The 21,842-nt window shown below is 32.0% G+C and overlaps 1 long non-coding RNA gene across 1 annotated transcript in view; it reads left to right on the forward strand.

The window, feature by feature from the left end:
- LOC143055368 (uncharacterized) overlaps nucleotides 1-21,842 on the forward strand; it is a 106,407-nt gene that overhangs the window by 72,144 nt on the left and 12,421 nt on the right. The window contains exon 3 of the long non-coding RNA XR_012972017.1: nucleotides 21,074-21,271. This is a non-coding gene — a long non-coding RNA (uncharacterized LOC143055368). The remainder of the gene's footprint in view (nucleotides 1-21,073; nucleotides 21,272-21,842) is intronic.

Raw genomic sequence — 21,842 nt, forward strand, 5'->3', positions numbered from 1 at the left:
CATTGTATTATACATTGAATCCCGACTTAAAAAATATGGCTGATTTTCTATGCGGGTATATAGATTTACAAATTAAAGTGCACATATTGTCAGTTTTAGTTGATGCAGTCAAATTATCTTGTAGTACAAGTCAACATGAGGTACCAAAACTACTGAATTTTTTTTACGTATCAATATTTTGAATAAAGGAGGACATGCTGGCACCCTTAATTTGTGCGAACTAAAATGTGTTGTTAATATTATATTGCAAAATTACTGTCCATTGTATTATACATTGAATCCAGACTTAAAAAATATGGCTTATTTTCTATGCGGGTATATATAGATTTACAAATTAAAGTGCACATATGGTCAGTTTTAGTTGATGCAGGCAAATAATTTTGTAATACAAGTCAGCATGGGGTATCAAAACTACTGAAATTTTGTTACGTATCAATATTTTGAATAAAAGGAGGACATGCTGGCACCCTAAATTTATGCGAGCAAAAATGTGCTGTTATTGTATTTTATTATTGCTGTCCATTGTATTATACATTGAATCCTGACATAATATATAGGGCTGATTTACTCTGCAGGTATATAGATTTACAAATAAAAGTGCACATATGGTCAGTTTTGGTCAATGCGGTCAAATCATTTTGTTGTACAAGTCAACATAAGGTACCAAAACTACTGAAATTTTTTTTACGTATCAATATTTTGAATAAAAGGAGGACATGCTGGTACCCTTAATTTATGCGAACTAAAATTTGTTGTTATTATATTGCAAAATTACTGTCCATTGTATTATACATTGAATCCTAACACAAAAATATGGTTTATTTACTATGCGGGTATACATATTTACAAATCAAAGTGCACATATGGTCAGTTTTGGTCAATGCGATCAAATAATTTTGTTGTACAAGTCAGCATGAGGTATCAAAACTACTGAAATTTTGTTAGGTATCAATATTTTGAATAAAAGGAGGACATGCTGGCACCCTAAATTTATGCGAGCAAAAATGTGCTGTTATTGTATTTTATTATTGCTGTCCATTGTATTATACATTGAATCCTGACTTAAAAATATGGCTGATTTTCTATGCGGGTATATATAGATTTACAAATTAAAGTGCACATATGGTCAGTTTTAGTTGATGCAGTCAAATAATTTTGTAATACAAGTCAGCATGAGGTATCAAAACTACTGAGATTTTGTTTATACGTATCAATATTTTGAATAAAAGGAGGACATGCTGGCACCCTAAATTTATTCGCACAAAAATTTGTTGTTATTGTACTGCAATATTGCTGTCCATTGTATTGTACATTGAATCCTGACATAAAATATAAGGCTGATTTACTATGCAGGTATATAGATTTACAAATTAAAGTGCACATATGGTCAGTTTTGGTCAATGCGGTCAAATTATTTTGTTGTACAAGTCAACATGAGGTATCAAAACTACTGAAATTTGGTTACGTATCAATATTTTGAATAAACGGAGGACATGTTGGGACCCTTAATTTGTGCGAACTTAAATTTGTTGTTATTATATTGCAAAATTACTGTCCATTGTATTATACATTGAATCCAGACTTAAAAAATATGGCTTATTTACTATGCGGGTATATATAGTTACAAATCAAAGTGCACATATGGTCAGTTTTGGTCAATGCGGTCAAATAATTTTGTTGTACAAGTCAGCATGAGGTATCAAAACTACTAAAATTTTGTTAGGTATCAATATTTTGAATAAAAGGAGGACATGCTGGCACCCTTAATTTATTCGCACAAAAATTTGTTGTTATTGTATTGCAATATTGCTGTCCATTGTATTGTACATTGAATCCTAACACAAACGTATGGCTGATTTACTATGCGGGTATACATAGTATATAGATTAACAAATTAAAGTTCACATATGGTCAGTTTTGGTCCATGCGGTCAAATAATTTTGTAGTACAAGTCAGCATGAGTATCAAAACTACTGAAATTTTGTTACGTGAATTTTTCTTTCTTTGCAAATATTACAAAATTTAAAGCAATAAGACATTTGTTTAATTTCAAAACTACGAATACAATCCATAATTTATTAAACTGTTGATTTTCATGAAGAGGTGGCGGATTAGGAATATCTTTTTCATCAATATTTTAAAGTTGTAGCTGTTTTTTGATTTTGTATTGCAAACGACGCTTTCTGTTTGTTAATTTTTTTTTACTTTCTAAATTAGCTGGATATTCATATTGTATTCCAAGCTTTCTGCATTTTGTATATATTTGATCAGCAAGAGGATCATACTGATTGTTTAAAGAAGATTTTGAATTAACAGTGAGTCTATCTAAAATACTGTTTTCATCAGGTTTTTCATTATCATCTAAGCCTAATGAACCATTAATATTCTCAGATGCTATTTGAATTTTGTGGGGAGAACACGTCTCAGCAATATAAATGTATTCATTATCATCTTAGACTAATGAACCATTAATATTCTCGGATGCTATTTGTTTTTTGTGGGGAGAACACGGCTCGGCAGTATAAATGTATTCATTATCATCTTCTGTTTGTGTTTTTCCTTCATCTATTCCATGTACTATTTCAGAGTCATTTTTAGGTAATTTCTTGCTTTTTTGTTTTGTAGCTGATTTTTCAAAGGTACACTTTCTTTTCAAGTTTTTGGTTTTTGGTTGGTACTTTTGGTTATGAATATTAATTTGTTGAGGTGTGGTTGCTGTAGCCATAGGCATAGGTGTTAGTTTTTATAAAGGGTTGAAATGTGCACCTGCTAAGAGTATATCTACATTTGGAAGAATTAAAACATTTTGGTCGGGTTGAAACTGACGCATAAAATATACAGGCGACTGCGGTACCAAAATATCTATATTACATCCAAATAATGTAGCAGCAGCCTGGATTTCACTGCATGTAGCCCACATTTTCCCAAATAACATGCCTTGTATATACTTATCAAGAGTCATGGTTTTATCATGGGTTATTATAATTCCCATAAAATCCAATTTTGGACAATATGGGAGCATACAATTAACCTATGTGAATCAGTCAGACTCAAGTCTCCATTGATAATTAAACTTAAAGAGTGAAAAAAAAACAGTTTCCATCTCCTGGGACTGTATAAGATAAAAATGTGTCATTATTAATGACCAGATTTGTTGAGGGCAGTAAATCTAGGTTTGCCAAAGTAAGTTCAGAATCAGCAAAATTTGTTTTGTTTGATTCTGAAAGCTTCTCAGCCTTTTGTGAATTAAAGTAGTCATGGTCAACTAGAGCACCGGATTAACTACCTCTGTGTATGATCTACGATTATTGCTTTTAGATGGTTTTTCTGTGTTCTTATGGCTGGACGGAACTTTAGCACTATACATATGATCATTCATTATGATTTGTGGTTTGTAAATGCAATACCTGTAATTATTTAGAAATTATACTGCCGCTGTCAGTGACAAGACAAGGGAAAGATGAAGCAGACGATCAACATCACGAGAGATAGGTTAAAGGTTACGTGTTCGTCCAAACTTTGGTTATTTCCGAGGTACTATCAAATTTAAATAAAGTACGCAAGTTACAACATTTCATAATTCTTTGTTTGTTTTTAACAAATTAAAATTTATGTCGTATTTAACATCGAATTTGTTCCGTTCTGCCTGTTTTTTCAAGATCGCGATTAAACGAGAATTTTGGCAGCCATTAGAAAAAAAATCGTACGAGATTTAACGAGAGTGACGAAACTTTTCAGATGGGTCGTGTAGAGAGAGTTATCGTTCTTTGTCCCGAAACGATGCTTCTACCATAAGTGCCAGCATAGCTGGCATAATAATTCCTTGATATGAAAAAAACGTTACCTGATGATTTTCTTTGTTTACATTGCATATGACGTCATACCTTAAATAACGTCACAACTAAAATCCCTAACAACAGAACCAACATCGGAAAAGTTACGGTATTTCCGTTTCTTTTTTTTAACAAATATTTAAGTTACAAAAAAAAAAAATTCATACAGACTTCGTCCCCATTTACAGGTTATGCCTGCCTCATATTATTTTTTAGTTAGCTTATACATACCGAACATTCAATAATATGAGGCAGGCATAACCTGTGAATGGGGACGAAGTCTGTATGTATTATTTTTTTTTATTCAAACATGTTGATGAAAGAAACGGAAATATCGTAACGTTCCCGATTTTGGTTCTGTTGTTAGGGATTTAGCTGTGACATTCTTTAAGTTATGACGTCATATTCAATGTAAACAAAAGAAACGCTTTCATAAGGTAACGTTTTTTCATATCAAGGAATTATTAAAAATGAAATTGATATTGCGTTCCTTCCTATTTTATACTAGACTGATAAATATATAATTTAATCAAAATTTCATGCAAACAAGACCGGAAAAGGAAGTACATTGTAGATTTCCTATGCGAAGATGCGGGAATTAAAAACATAACATAAAAATAATTGAACGAATTTTAGTTCAATAGTACAATAAAAATTTCGGGAAAGTTTTCCCGATTTTTTTTTTTTTTTTTTTTTATTGAATTTTCTACTGTTATTGGGGACTTCGTCCCCATATTATTTTTCTAGTTGCAGTTAAACAAATTTAGACCCTGTTCTTATCACAGCAGCAGTGGACATTTTTGTGCAATTTTTATGTAACATTTTTTTCATTGGCTAAAAGTTGCCTTCAAATCCACAGTTGACCAGGCGTAACTTATAAGGAGGGACCCGCCATTTTGAATTGATTGAATCCACAAATGTTCGAATACTGCTATATATAATCGAAAAGAAAACAACCCCTACCTCGAATTCGCCGTTTTAATGTAATTTTATCCGAATTTAAATCGTACAGGTAACGTAAAAACCTCCAGTTTGTAAGTTTTCATTTGTATAACGTCACGTTTACCCATGACGTCTTTGCGCCAAAATCAGTTATAAAGTTTCGCGGATCTTTTCTTATTTGTCAAATTTAGACATTTTTTCAAGTTTAATCGTATTATTTCTTTTTGTAATGCATTAGAATCGGAATAACAGTACTGTAGTTGAAGAGTTGCCACCGTCAATTTTGATTTGACGGTCACAAATCTCCGTTTTACTGTCTTCGCTACGCGTCGCCCGTAAAACTGCATTTGCGACCGTTGGCAACTCTTTAACTACAGTACTGTTATTCCTTAAGTATTACGTGCCGTTGTGACTCATAAAGTAGTATTATCATTTCAAACAATTAAAACGCTTTTTACACATTTTTATCAAGAGGTTAGAAAACCAGTTCGGTGACCTATTTTTTTCTTATCTGAAAGCATATTACTTTTCATAGTATATCTTTGAATTATTTATTGTAGTTTCCTTCTACCATACCAAATTTGGTTTCTATGAATAATCTATACAAATCTGACAAGTAGTATTTGCATACAATGATAACCTGAGCAACACGACGGGTACCATATGTGGAGAAGGATCTGTTAATTCCTACGGAGCATCTTATACATGCACACTCATAGTTTTTGGTGGGGTTTGTGTTACTCAGATATTATATTTCTCTGTTGTGTTTAGTGTACTATTGTTTGTCTATTAGTCTCTTTCTTTTTATCCACGGCGTTATCTGTTGATTTTCGACATATGAGTTTGAATGTCCTTTTATAATCTTTCGCCGTTTTTTATCAACAATTTTTGTCATAATCCAACTGTCACATCAGCGTTAAACATCGCACCTTATCGTGACTATTAATTAAGTTTTGATGTTTGGCCTTTTTGTGCAATCCTGAGTGTTGCCTTTATCGGCAAATAAAACAATCATTCAAATAACGGTAAAGAGTATCTGAATTAGACTCATTAATGACACTCCACTGAATACGAGTTGAACATTTTTCAAATAAACAATTTAAATCTAAAAAACCAATAGGCAATGATTTATCTATCATGAATTAATATTGATATAAGTTTAAACCAACATATGTTAAATTCCCCTGAATAGATAGGAGTAATCTGAAAGCAAACTTATTGATTTTTTTACCATTTTTAACATTTAAAACCAATCTTTCAATCATATCAATAGCATAGCCTACAGCCGAATACTCTACGGTCGTAATATTTTTATAATTAAAGTCGTTTGCACTAAAAAACAAAAAATGGCGGAAAAGATAAGGTCGTTATAATTATAGATTGAAATAAACAATTAATTTCCCCATAGGCGACAATGGTAGCCTTTTTCGAGATACAGACTTTAGAAAGTTGATTTTCTTAACGAAACCTTGCTAGAATCAAAGAAAAATTATTAGGACAGTATTTTTTGGTCCAAAAAATATAGGTTCGCGTTGCTTTTCTTAGCGTATTTTGTACTTATCTCCCATGCCTATTAATTTTGCCCTTAAAAATATGTGTCTTGTCCTAGCGTTGAAAAGTCATCTCAGTGCCTTTAGGGCTACGGAATAATTTTTATTTTGCCTTTTGTATAAAGCAGAGTGCACGAAGTCTCTAATAATAAAAAATAACGGGCGCACATATCGACCAATCAGGATTAGCCATACTCTTAATTCTGAATACCATGTTATGCTCATAAAATGGCTGCGCCCATAAAATTTAATGGTGTATTGTAACCTATAAATCCACCAATTTCTAATCACACACAAAGGCGAGCAGCATAAGTTAGGTAGAGGTCTTGTAAAAAACATTTAACTAGCTATGCGCCAATTTTTTACTTCAATCATGACTTTTCACAGGCGATCTCATGATCTTTTTATTCAATCCTACATCATGGTCTAACATATTTTAACTTAAAACCTCAAGAGAATCCCTTATATATAAGATCATTGCTTCGGTTTCCATTTGGATACTTAAAAAGGAGTAACACTTTACATTGATTGGGGATTTGCCAAAACACCATACGTCCAAAAGTTTAATTAGATATTCTGAAAATTATAAATTTAATTGATAAATGTTTGTGGTGCAGCCATTCTGAAAGCAGTGAATTTGCATTCTCTATGTCTAAATCCTGAATAAGTTGCTTTTTGAAAATGTGTATGAGGTGCAAAATTTCTAGCAGGTCTTGATGTTGTTGGATTTGTTTTTTATATAGGGCTGCATTTTGAACACGAGGATAGGTCTGATTGCTATTTACTTCTTCTGGACAGAGAGCGAAAAGATGGGACATTCCGCATTTCAAATATGAATGGGAGTAACAATAAATCTTCACAAAACACACACCTGTGTCTCTAATATTTGATATATACGAAGTCATTTCACTAGTTAAATTTGAAAAAAAAATATTGAATAGATATCGTCATATGATTAACAAATGTATCAGTCTATGAATCAATATTTTGAATAGATTAAACCTCGCTAATTTTGTCTGTTCTTAACACGGCTGTGTTATCACATCTTATAACATTTTGCAGTCTGTAAATTTGACTGATAAAATTTTGATAACTGAATAATGACAAATTTATAAGTTCTCTATTCCATATTCTTTTATTTCAAATTTGGAAAAACGTATTGACTGATTAGGTATCATCATATGATCAATACTTATCTCACCATTTTAATTAGGCATCGACACAGGAGCTGGTATCTCAAATTGCGAAAATTTCGCTTGCAGGTTCTTGCATGACATGTTGTCTTTGAAATGACAAAGGAGCCTGCATTTCGAGAGGAACAGGTAGTGGGACTTTACTTACAACTTCCCCAAATTCTATAATATCATGATCTAGATTTTCCGGTGAGGCTACATCACGAATCGTCCTTCCGCGTTGTTTCTCAAGTGGTTGAGCTTCAATTACGGGTATTTGTTTGCGCCGATTTGCATTTCTTCGCTGAGTAATTCTAAGCATTTGTACATACACAGTATTCCGTCTCTTATTGTTTTCAACTCCTAATTATCAAGTAAATCATTTCGAATAGATAAATCTATCTATACTAACTTTTGAGCCCCTCAAATTGAGTCTGATCTAAATATTCTTCTGAAATTATCAAAATAAAATTTATAATCAGGAGCCTCTGGCCTTTGTTAGTCTTGTATTATTTTTAATTTTAGTTTCTTGTGTGTATAATTTGGAGTTTAGTATGGCGTTCATTACCACCGAACTAGTATATATATTTGTTTAGGGTCCAGTTTTTGTTGTTTGTTCTATGGTCGGGTTGTTGTCTCTTTGACACATTCCCTATTTCCATTCTCAATTTTTATAACATATTTAGGCAATTCGTGTACAAAACTAGAAATTATTCATTTATAAATGTTTGCACTACCACGTGGTCGCAAATTTAATTCGATGAAGTGAAGTTATTTTGAAAGTGAAACAATGGTAAATCATTTGATTGACTGAATCGACATACAAAAATTATTCTCATACAGGTAAAAACGATGATTAACCTATATTTTTAATTTATTATTTGAAATTAAACAGACCTATAAATATCTAGTAGCATGATTTTGTTTACCTTTTTGTATCTTTATATATGGTTATATCGCTTATATGACCATACATATTATCGAACCCATGCTCTGTAAACGGTTTATATTAGAAGTCATTATTGTTTAATAAACTGAATGTGACTTTTTCCTTTGTAAAACTTGTTATTTCAAGCATTACTGTCAAGTTTTGTCATAATCAGTTCAATGGTTTGAGAAAAATTTAGTATAATGAAAGACGACGTCTACAGTTTTTCGAGCAAAGTTTCTTCGACAAATCTAAACCAAGCCACATCAAGATAGAAGGTAGTGTGGACCAACAAATGATCAAATATTTATCTCATCTGCCTACAAACAGTTAAATATGATACACAAGATGATTTTAGGAAGATACATACCACTGATGGATCTCTTTGTCTTCTTTATAAGGTCTCCTTTGGTCAATGTTTTCCTCTCATTTCCGCAAAATTTCAACTTTTCAGGCCAATAAATAAAAATAATGGGGTAACTTGTACTCGTCATGATAGAAATGTTATAAGAAATGAGTAGTTGAAGTATTCCAGCAGAATGAGGATTATTGTCTCCAAGGAGGTTTCAATAAGTCCTTACGTAAAACAATTAATTTATGCCGCGTTCCAGAGAGGGACATAAAAGGCTTTTCTTTTAGTGAATAATTTGTTGTTAAAGCATTGTAAATAATTTCATTTACTTATAACTATATGTCTATTAAAGTATTTCCTAGGAAAATGCTCTATCATAGCAGAATATAAGAATTAAGGTGAAAAAGCTCCAAAAAAACACTTAGTATGGCTTGTTCTGTCAACTGAATAATCATGGTAGAGTCCTATTTCAAGGAAATTTTCTCATAAAATGTGTTTTGGAGACTCAATCCACTCAGAACATTTCTTTTTTTTTTTTTTTTTTTTTTTTTTTTTTTTTAAATATTTCACTTTAATAGCAAGAAATTTTAACACATGAGATTACCCACAAGGTCGAAGGTGCATGTACAGCTTCCCATATCAGGTGTAATACCACCATTAATTTCCCCCTGTTAGTCTTTGTTAAAATTTTAAAACTTTTACAAAAAATGTGCTGAATTTATCTTTGTTTCAAATAAAGAAATAACGTTTTATCCTGCCAAGTCATATAGAAAAAAATTTCACATAACATTTCATTGCTTTTAAGAAAATAATCATCACTGGAAGTTAACCAAATATCCCCTTATTTAACCTGTGTACAAGATTTAGTAACCATGTAACCTCAAGTTTACAAAATATTCTACAGAAACCCCAAATAAAAAAATAATGGTGCTTTGAAATACCCAAGACATATGTTTATGACACAGAAATGTAATAAAATGTAGGATTAATACCTACAACTGTCAAATTTAAGGGAATATTTTTTTCGACCTATATACAACCGGATGTGGTACCCTGATTTGGTGGTATAACACCTTTTAGACTCTTCAAAATTTGAAGAAATGTTTTACATTGTTATAACTCAAATATGATAATTTGAGTCAAATCGGTGAACATGAATATGACAGTTAATGCCCCTTTAGTTGTTTAGAAAACAAAACAAAATGTAATTTGAAATCAGAATTGATTTGATGATATCTTTTCCTATATAAAGGTTGCATTTCTGTACATATTGACAATAAAACAAGGAAAAAAATATTTACATACTATCTTTTTTCCAGAATCGAAACATTAATACATACCTGTGAATTCCTAATTATATTAATCATAAATCACTATTTTAAACTGGTAATTTCCAAACCAGGAAGAGATATTAATACAATAATATAAAATCGATAACTGCAAGTGTGAACTATTTCCGGAAACTTTTTCTTTCCCAACAAGCTAGATACACATATTGATAAATTAAAATTTCATATATACTTATTTATTTACGGTTGAAAATGAAATATTTATAACATAGATTAGATAAATTGTAATGTTTTATTGTTAAACAGAGAGAAATCCTGGCTTTCTTGTTAAAATAAAGATACCCTTCACTAGAATGCTGGACTAGTGAAGTAAATTGTTAACAGCAAGCAATATATTGTTGAATAAAAAAAAAAAAAAAATCAAATGTGCCAAAGAGACAACAACCCGACCATAGAAAAAAATAACAGCAGAAGGTCACCAACAGGTCTTCAATGTAGCGAAAAATTCCCGCACCCGGAGACGTCCTTCAGCTGGCCCCTAAACAAATATATACTAGTTCAGTGATAATGAACGCCATACTAATTTCCAAATTGTACACAAGAAACTAAAATTAAAATAATACAAGACTAACAAAGGCCAGAGGCTCCTGACTGAATCAGGCGCAAAAATGCGGCGGGGTTAAACATGTTTGTGAGATCTCAACCCTCCCCCTATACCTCTAGCCAATGTAGAAAAGTAAACGCATAACAATACGCACATTAAAATTCAGTTCAAGAGAAGTCCGAGTTTGATGTCAGAAGATGTAACCAAAGAAAATAAACAAAATGACAATAATACATAAATAACAACAGACTACTAGCAGTTAACTGACATGCCAGCTCCAGACTTCAATTAAACTGACTGAAAGATTATGATTTCATCATATGAACATCAGGTACAATCCTTCCCGTTAGGGGTTTAGTATCATACCATCATAACATATATGAGAAGAACATAACCCGTGTCATGCCAACAACTGGTTTTGAATAAATGTGTTTAGTTCCGATGCAAAGACCCTATGCATTTTTCCACAGGAACTCCCTTTGCGGCTAAAACGGTACCACTTTTATATGAAGTTTTGAAAAAAATCATATCCTAGATTGGAAAGTTCGTATGCACTACTATTTTTTCAAAGGTCAAAATATAGGGCTGTGCGGCATATTTTCAACGTTTATATGCCCCGAACTTCTAAGAGTTTAAACTGAAACTAAATTTCTTAACTACCCCTACCTCGACTGTAGGGTTACCACATACTTCATTATAAACAATATTCACATGTATATTTTCTGGTAACTTTCACAAGTTATGTCTCTATGAGATGCTACCCACAGATCAGAACTAGGAACCAGCATATAAACAAAATTAATTTTCTATAAATATTCTAAATTTTCCCCAAAAGAGCCGTGATTTGAGAAACAGCTGTATTTACAAAGTGCAACCTATACGTACTCCAAACTATACTTATCTTTACGTAATATTTCGTATAATTGTTCAATGTCCTCTCAATTTGATTTTCAAGGTATAAGTGACATTTCAAATGCATGGTGTTTTACTGCTCAACTCTCACAATCCTAAATTAACATAACAGTAGGAGTAAAAGACGACTCGATTTGTGGAGTCTCATTACACGTATATATTATTAAATTTCTATTAGGCCAGGCCAAATTAATACCTCGTTAGTCGGATTTCCCGCGTGTTGTGAAAGGTCGACAAGTAAAAGTACCTTTTTTTTTAAAACCCGCGTCCACTACGGAGCCATGCGCGTCTGTTTCTAAAAGTATATTCACATTCACAACGTTTATGAAATTATTTAAAAATAAGATTCAAACTAGTAAAGTTTGTTTACCTTAACAGTAAGATACTGTTTGAGGTATTGGAAACAACTAAAAGCAAGTTTGAACACTAACAGCTTATAAAATCTATAAAAGTAAATCATTATAGGTAAAAGTACGGTCTTCAACAAGGAGCCTTGCCTCACACAACAAGCTATAAAGGGCCCCACAAAAACTAGTGTAAAACAATTCAAACGGTCAAACCTATATTAAAAAAAGAGAAACGAGAAACATTTATGAACCACATCAACAAACGACAACTACTGAACTTCAGATTTCTGACTAAGGACAGGTGCAAACAATTGCAGCGGGTTTAAACGTTTTAATAGGTAGCAACCTTCACCCTTATGTGAAATAAAAGTGTAACATCACAACATAGAAAGACACACTATAAATAAAGGCAACAGTAGTTTACAGCTGTTCAAAATTCATAAATCGATTGAGAAAAAACAAATCCAGGTTAAAACTGAGGGAACCCATCAAATATTAGAGAACTACGACACAACAGAAACACATCACTAAAACGTAACACACACAGAAACGATATATAATATAACAATGGCCATTTTTCTGATTTGGTAAAGGACTTTTTAAGAAAAAAATGGTTTGGTTGAACCTGGTTTTGTGGTTAGCCAAACCTCCAGCTTTTATGGCAATGATAAATATAATTAACATTACATGACAGGACTACAATACAAATAAATGGGAGAACATTTACGACAGAGAAACACACAAATATTAGATATCATAAAGGTACCAGGTGTATAATTTAAAACGCCAGACGCGCATTTCGTCTACACAAGACTGATTAGTGACGCTCAGAATAATAGTTTCGAAAGCCAATACAAGTACAAAGTTGAAGAGCATTGAGGCTAAAAGTTCTAAGTTGTGCCTAATACAGCTAAAATATCAATTGAAATGGCTAACGCAATCAAAAGACATATCAACATAAGTGCACATACACTGAACGAACAAATATATTAAAGGTCTATGATACAATGTAAATACAAACAAAAAAAAGTGTAAATACAAAATCAATAAAATAAGTGGCAAGTAGTTAAAGTAACAGTATTATACCGCTGTGACATGTTAAACAATATTAGCAACAATAACCTTGAACAAAAATCCACTATTTACAATAATATAGACAGGTAAATGAAAATAATTTTGTTGTTAGGTTTACAGTTTAAATGAAGAAAATTTTGATGTTCAAAGGTGATACATAATAAATATTTAATGGATATAACACAAAATAGGTAAACATGGAATAACAAAAATGCATTTAAGAATTGTGTGTAAAAAAAAAAGTAAAATCACAAAAATACTGTGCTCCGAGGAGAATTCAAAACGAAAATTCCCTAATTAACATGTTATATTATCACGTAAGTATGATTTGAGAGTACTCGCAGCTATCAAAAGCTAGCTTAAAACTCAAATCAATTAAATAAAACATAAAAAACATTGTGCACTAGAGACTGAAATCATATAAAATACATTTACATGTAACGGTTTTAATGTCTAAACGCAATTAACAGTCAAAGATATCATGATTGGTTCAATCCCAAAATAAAAGTTTCGACATGCAGTACGATAGTTAGGATTTAACCTTATGATAAATATGTTTCATGTTATGTATAGATAAACAATCTCACTATAGAAAATCATTGAATGTGTATTTATACATATACAAACTTATTAGAAAGGAATACAAATAAATTATGCTTTAATATTTTGATTACATGCAAATTGTGTTCGGAAACTACTGTTTAAAACCCTCATTCAAACAAATATGAAGGTACAGTTATTATGTAAGATATTGCAACATTTCACAGGCTTTTCGAATCAGTTCACATTGGAAAAAAAATAAAAAGGAAAAGATCCTTTCTTAAATTTTCCTTACCAACCAAGGTCACGATGTCATCAACTTTGGCAATATCTATCATCATAAACCAGTTTAATAGAAAATACGTCAATATTCTTAGGATCAGTTTGAAACCATCATTTCTTAAACCTATACCAAACCAATTGAAACTGAAATATTCAATTACAAACTCGTATTCAATATTCAAAGTCTGAATCTCCTGATTGCACCTGTGCTAGTTCCCCGTTCATCTATAATCCGGCGGACCGCATTTTTACTGTTGACTCTAACACTGTCAAAAACAATTCTCTACGAAATTAGTTATTCAAAGGCCTGAAATATCGCCAGCCTACATCTAGCAATTGGAACTGTAAAATACTGATGTATTTTGTGGAGGATTATGTTAGAAATATAGATATACTCGAGAAAGAAGACTATTCGGTGTGAGCCAAGGCTCAGTGTTGAAGACTACACTTTGACCTATAATGGTTTACTTTTATAAATTGTGAATTTGATGGAGAGTTGTTTCACTGGCACTCATACCTCATCTTCTTATATCTAAGAAGATATTCTTTCCCACTGGATCAAGACTGTGATATAGTTGACCAAACCAGAATAAAGAAAATGAATGCATCTATTATTAGCCATGCAACGTCAATTTTTCAAGACTCAAATAATGCAATCCACGAAAAGTATTGTCTTAGTCCGTAGATAAAATCCCAAACAACATCGTTTTTGTGTATAAAATTTATTGAAGGCCGTACGGTGACCTATCGTTGTTAAATTCTGTGTCATTTTGGTCTCTTGTGGAGAGTTGTCTCATTGGCAATCATACCACATCTTCTTTTTTTATATTCAAAATGAAACACTTATTCTAGAGATGACGTGAATCAGATATGGGTACGAAAACATTCCAAAGTGCTGTTAGTGTATATAAAATTTAAGACTTTTTCCTCTTGCAATTGTTTCAAAACATTTCACTTTTTAATGAACGGCCAACGAAGAAACAAGTATTTTTTTCTCAAGAAATATATATCTCACTTAAAATTCACTCTGATTCAAACACAAAATTCTCTGAAACTAACATTATCCAGATATTTTATTTCTTGAATGACAACTTATTTGTTACGTATGGAGGACGCGTTTTCACACAATCAATCGGCATTCCCATGTTAACCAACTATGCCCTTAAGCTTATTCATGCTGACTTGTTCCGTTATTCATATGAGGCTGATTCCATACAGGAACTTCTTAAGAAGAAAGGAAAGAAGTAATCCTAGACTTTACTTTTAACAATTAAGACGATTTTAGTTGACTAAATAAATCAAATATTAGTGACTACGTTGAACGAATTTCAAATAAAGGATACAACAGATACAGTTCTCATATTTTGACTTGCATCTATAAATTGACAACAAGGGTTGGTTGGAAACGATGCTTTACGACACGATGATTGAAGCGTTCTAATTGTTATATTTGCGTTTCTGTGAAACAACATTCCAGCAGCGCCTGTACATATACGGCGTATATATGTCAAAGTTAATACGATATTCTAAAGCTTGTATTTACCAACCTTAATTTCAGTAATGATAAAAGGTTACTGCCCAAAAAGAGGCTATCAAAACAAGAGTTTCAAGTTGAAGTTAAAATCATCATTTCATATTTTTTATGGACGCTATCACGAGTTAAGTGACCGTTCTCGAATTTTCGTTTCACATATGATAGCGGATATATATAAATCAGAAAATGTGGTATGTTTTCCAATAAGACAACTCTCCGCAAGAGACCAAATGATAAAGAAATTAACAACTACAGATCCCCTTACGCCTCCAACAATGATAAAAGCTTAATACCTCATAGTCAGCTATTTAAGACCCGAAAATGACAAATGTAAAACCATTCAAGCGAGAAAACTAACGGTCTAAATTAAGTACAAAAAATAAACGAAAAAAAATATGTAACACATAGCAAACGACTACCACCGAATTACTCCTGACTTGAGAAAGGCACACATATTTACATAGAATGTTGTGGTGCTAAATATGTTAGTGGGATCCCATCCCTCAACATAATCTTGGACACTGTTGTAACAGTACAACATAAGAACAAACTATTAAAACAGTTGAAAAAGGCTTAACTCATCAGATAGATACACATAGAAATACATCTGACAGATGTACAGAGTGAACGTGGTCGAGTACTTGTATATTCCAACAACAAATTTAAAAAGACACTTTATACAGGAGGGTGGTAATGGGGGTACCTTCATGACGAATAACGGTAAAAATTCTTGCAAAATGACGTCAACGGTAATTTTTGGGGCATGACGCTAAAATATGAACTTTCTTTAAGACGATGAAAAAAATCGAATGAATTTAAGAGGCTGTAAATATCAGGCAAAACCTATGATATGGGTGGCACAACATAATTTTTTTCCCATTGAATTTTTGGTTCCAATGCAATGTTTACAACATACAAAGGATATATATGTCAAAGATATTTTTGAATCAACAGTGGATGGCTCAGAAAATGATTTTAAAGATCACTAACAACGCAACAAAATTTTGTACAAAATGAAGAGTTATCTCCCCTTTTCAATGAATTTTCAGTGCTTTCTATGTAATATTTGTCTCTTTATTTGTTGCAGTTAATAAAAAAACAAAATTTAACTTTGAGAAAGAATGAATTTGTGATATGAAATAGATGAAAAAATTTTGAAAACAAAATATGTCATGTGCCATCCACTGCCTGGTTTTTCCATGGACATCCTCTTAACGAATCTCGTTAATTGTTTTCCAAAAATAACGGTAACGATAGTTATTTGAGACCTCTGACGAATCACGATAAGGATATTTTGATGAATCACGGTAAAATTTTAATAAATTTGACGCTAACGGTAGCCGAAAATGGTCGTTTGACGCCTGATGGTAAAGGTTATTACTACCCTCTTACAGATCTGAGAGTACTCGCAGTTAATGACAGCTAGTTCAAGGCCAATAACAACTTATAAAAAAATCTAATAATAAATGTTCCTTATGTCGTTACTATAATCCCACCTCCTTTTTGAGGAAGTGAACTACCGAATTAGACTTATTAGCGGGTTTGTGTTAACATAAGCAACACTACGAATGCAAATGTCGAGAGGGATCTGATAACTCTTCCGGAGCACATGAGATCACGTTCAGTTTTAGTTGGGCTCGTCTTCCTCATTCTAGTTTTCTATGTTGTATTTTTTTTACTATGTTTGTCTGGTGTTTTTTTTGTAATTATTTAATTTTCAAGATGAAACATGTGAAATTACATAATACAGTATTAGACACAAAGTATAAAAATTTGATTAACACTTGTATCGATTAAATCATAATGGTATAATAAATATAAATATTACAATTAATTTTGTTAGTTAAATGCTGCTTCTAAACAGAGCCACTTCTGATCCAATTTTTTTTGTGTAGGGGTCAAGAAACATACAGAGTATTTTTCTGTTTTAATCCAATACTTTTAATATTCTATCCCACCATATTTTGTGGGCAATATGCTCATACTACATTTGTATATATAGTATTTAAGTAACAACAAGATATTATTAACTGTTTTACTGTTGACAAAATCCTCAGACACACCTTAAATGATCTCGTTTGCACTGAAAGGCAAGAAGATGACTGTCATATTTTCTAAGCCAATTTCTTTTAATTTACATTTAAATAAAAAGGAATTACATGGTAGAATCCTATGAACAATCCTTAATTGAAAATTTTGTAAAAACAAATTTTTGGTTATAATGAAGGGCATGGAATAAATAGCATTCCAATCTCTAATCTTCATGTATAGGTCTATTTCCCATTTATTACGGGAAGGTAAAGATAATACTTTATTATCCTCTAGAAGATTTTGGTTCTTTTTTAACTTTATCTACTAATTTATTTTCAATATTACCTATTTTTAAACTACCTTCTATCATACTTTTCCATCTTTTTTGAATAGCACTTAAAATACCATAAAACTCAAAATTAGTGTTGATATTATACTTTTTTACAAACTCTTCATATGAAAATAATGTATTATTATCAGACACAAGATCATTGATAAAAAATATGCAATTTTCAATATATCTACCCTTCAAAATCATCTTGCCATCCATTTTAATGTTGGGATTTAGCCACATGGATAGGGCCAGAATATCTGTATCGTTTTTAACTTTTAACTTATTTTTCAATTTTGAAAAATTTACCAGGATATCATGCCAAAAGGGATTGACTTGTTTTGCTAAATAAAGCAATCCTTCCTTACTTAAATGTAAAATGGTGCCCCCCCCAATTTTTGTACATAACTAAGTAGCATAACTTTTTTCAAAGGAGAGTAATTTTGGGGGTCTAATAATTTATACAGCCAAGATATTTTTACACTATAACAAAAATAGTAAATATTAGGCATCTTAAGACCGCCAACACAGTGTAGGAATGTCGTCTTCCTCCATCTTTTCCATCCGATCATAAATAAATCTAGAACATTCGCCTATACACCTACCTTAAAGAAATCCTGTTTGTGTTTGACTAATTATATTTACCAGAACTTTTTGTAAGCTATACTTGCTTTAGCTATCTTATAGTCTACACATAAAATGGTGATAGGTCGCCAGTTCTTTAGATAAAATTTTGGCTTACCCTCCTTTGGTATAGAAGTAATGAGTCCCTGCCTTTGTGTGATAGAGAACTTTCCATATTCTTAAGCCTCATTTAAACATCTTACCATTGGTATCTTAATATCAATCCAAAAGACTTTATAAAACTCAACAGTAAATCCATCTATACCAGATGATTTTGAGTTCTTCATAAGTTTAAGAGAAGACAGAAATTCCTGCATTGTTAAAGGTCCATTACAGGAACCTAAATCTTCCTCATTCGGTTTTGTAATAATAGAATTATCATATTAAAGAAAGGTGTTCATGGGTGTTCCAAGTAACAATGGTTTACAACTAGTATATATTTTTTTATAAAACTGTTTTTGTTCATTTCTAATAGACTGGAATCTGTTATCTCATTCTCGTTCTCAGAAAAAGGTGGGGAATATTTTTTCTGTGTAATAGTTTTTTTTCAAATTACAAAAATAGTTACTTCCCTTTTCCCCTTCTACTTGCCATTTTGCCTTAGGTCTTGTTATTTATTATCCCTTTAATCTTTTTTTCCCCTCAATATTTTTAATTCTAGTTCGATCCCTTCCCTTTCTTGGTATACTGATGGCAAGTTTTTTTTTTTTTTTTTTTTTTTTTTTTTTTTTATCTAATACTGATATCTTATATAGTAAATCATTTTCTCTTTATTTCCTTCTTTTTTTCTGGAAAGACGAAAAAAACTATGTTTGTCTGTTGGTCCTTTTCGTATGTAGCCATTGTGTTTTCGGTTTATTTTTGACTAATGAGTTTGAATGTCCCATTGGTATATTTAGCCTCTCTTATGTAGCTCAAGGATTGTCATAATAGCAAACAAAACGTATTTTGTTATAATTGTATTATTCCGTCTACAAATGAATAACCACTTATTTAAATAATTCAGTTTATGTTGATATTCCATGGCAGTTGATTTGAACTATACAAATGTGAAAGTTTGTAATTTTAATATAAGTACACATTTACGACTTCCGATTGTAATTCATTTCTGGACGTTAGGCATAACGGATTTCATACTATAATAAGTTGTACATATTTGTCTCGCGTCGTCATCTTCGCTTGAATCGTTAAACTCTTATTTTTTATGTGCTTGTACGTTATTGTCAGTTTTAGAACTTCCGATTTTCATAACAATTGATGATTAGTTGTTTTATAGAGTCTACTTTTTATATGCTGAACTTCAAATCGTGCGATCTTATTTTTCGTAATTATTATTGTGACCTTTTTTATGCATTTATATATCAACTATATATATACTAGTATTGATGCTAAAAGTGAGTTTTGATATTGCATGTAATCTTACATCTAATGAAGTACAAAGAATACAGAGAAAAGTAAAAGTAAAACGTGATAAGTTATACGTTTACTATTCTACTATTCAAAGTTGCATAAATGTAAATATAGGAGTCTTTCTAAAATTCTCTGAAACTGACATCAGCACGATGCTTGATTTCTTGATTTAAAACATATTTGTTACGTTTGGAGGACGTGATTTTTTTATTTTTTTAACAAACTGTTGGAATTCCAATAGAAACTATTGCGCCCCTCTTCTTGCTGACTTCTTTCTTTATTATTATGAGGCTGATTTCATACAGGAACTTAGGAAGAAAGATAAGAAATTAGCAATAGCCTTTAACTTTACGTTCTGCTATAAAGATGATGTTCTCTCACAAAATAATACAAATTTTGGTGACTAATAAAAGTATTGTCAAAGCCATAAAACTGCAAAGCCTCTAGTTTAATGACTAATCTATCCCATCGAAGTAGAGATAAAGGATACTACAGAGACAAATTAGTCTGCCTCATATCTTAACTTACATCTAGAAACTGACAATGAGGGTCGTGATTTGAGCTTTTTTCATTTCTTTGAAGCAACATTCCAGCAGCGCCTGCATACGGAGTATATATCTTTCAATTGATACAATATTCCCGGGCTTGTATTTCCTATTATGATTTCCTTGATAGAGGATTGCATCTCACAAGGAAGCTATTATATCAAGAGTTTCAAAATGGTGAAGTTGAAATCATCCCTTCGTAATTATTAGGGACGCCATCACGAGTTGGTTGACCGTTATTGAATAACCGTTTCACAGATGATATCGGATATGTTCCCTTGTGTCGTAACTACAATCCCCTTTCCTTCGCACGAATGTTACCTACCGAATTAGGCTATTTACCGGATTTGTAATAACATTAGCAACACGACGGGTGACACATGTGGGGCAGAATCTGCCTACCCATTTGGAGCACCTGAGATCCCCCCAGTTTTTTGTGGGGTTCTTGTTGCTTAGTCTTTAGTTTTTTATGTTGTGTCTTCTGTATTGTTATTTGTCTGTTTGTCTTATTTTCTAGTTTTGGCCATGGCAATGTCAGTTTATTTTCAATCTCTCAGTTTGACTCTGGTATCTGTTGTCCCTATTTATTGTCATTAAAATTGAAACCAATGGTTTATATTGCATGTATGACACATGCATTAGCATATCATACACACTAGTATCTTGATGATACCTGTATTGCATACACATTTATAATGGTACTTATTTTGATTACATGTCCTCCAAAACACCAACGGGCAGACCTTCTCATATTTTGAAACTTTGTTTTGCAGCATATATGTGTCCAGACCTTGAACTTAATCCACATACGACATGGCCTATAGATTTGGTAAACTATAAATTAAAAGCAGTCGCTAGTTTCCAGTGTGAACCTGGTTACAAATTGGTTGGATCTAAATCATCAACATGTGAAAATATCTCTGGTCGTCAGCAAATGGGAAGTTGGAGTCATACCGCACCAGTTTGTCAAGGTAACTTAAACATATCGAAGATGATCCATGAAATACATATAATTATTTACCGTCACAGAAAATAATTAACTTACAATCAAATACGTACATAACACTCAACAGTTCTCTATACTGTTTACTTTTTACTTTAAAATTCCAGTGACTTCTGAATGATTTTTTATTTAATACTTCAAGTTAATACGAGGAAAAGGACAGGACATGATAAAAAACATATGGATTGATAGGTGCTAAATTAATGTGGTGTTACCCTGTTCCTTCGTAAAAATCAAAACCACAGGTAAAAAGGGTGACGACAACGAGAAACACTTTAGTTCAGAAAATCGAACTATTACCGAAGCTACCGACTTAATTGAAACTTTGGAAGAGATGGACCCAAAGATCGGAGAAACGATTGTTGAGTAGATCTCTGAGAAGAGCGCTAGACAGTGCAGGAAATTGCAATTGGCAGTGAATGTGTATGAACAAAAGATATACTGTCGACTAATTTTAGATGTTGCTGAAGAGAGGAATAGAAACCTCAACTTGTAACTGCTTTATCTCGTCTAATTTCAAACGAGATATCAGAGTGTAA

The sequence above is a fragment of the Mytilus galloprovincialis genome, chromosome 1 (genome assembly GCF_965363235.1).
Source record: "Mytilus galloprovincialis chromosome 1, xbMytGall1.hap1.1, whole genome shotgun sequence".
Lineage (NCBI taxonomy): Eukaryota > Metazoa > Mollusca > Bivalvia > Mytilida > Mytilidae > Mytilus > Mytilus galloprovincialis.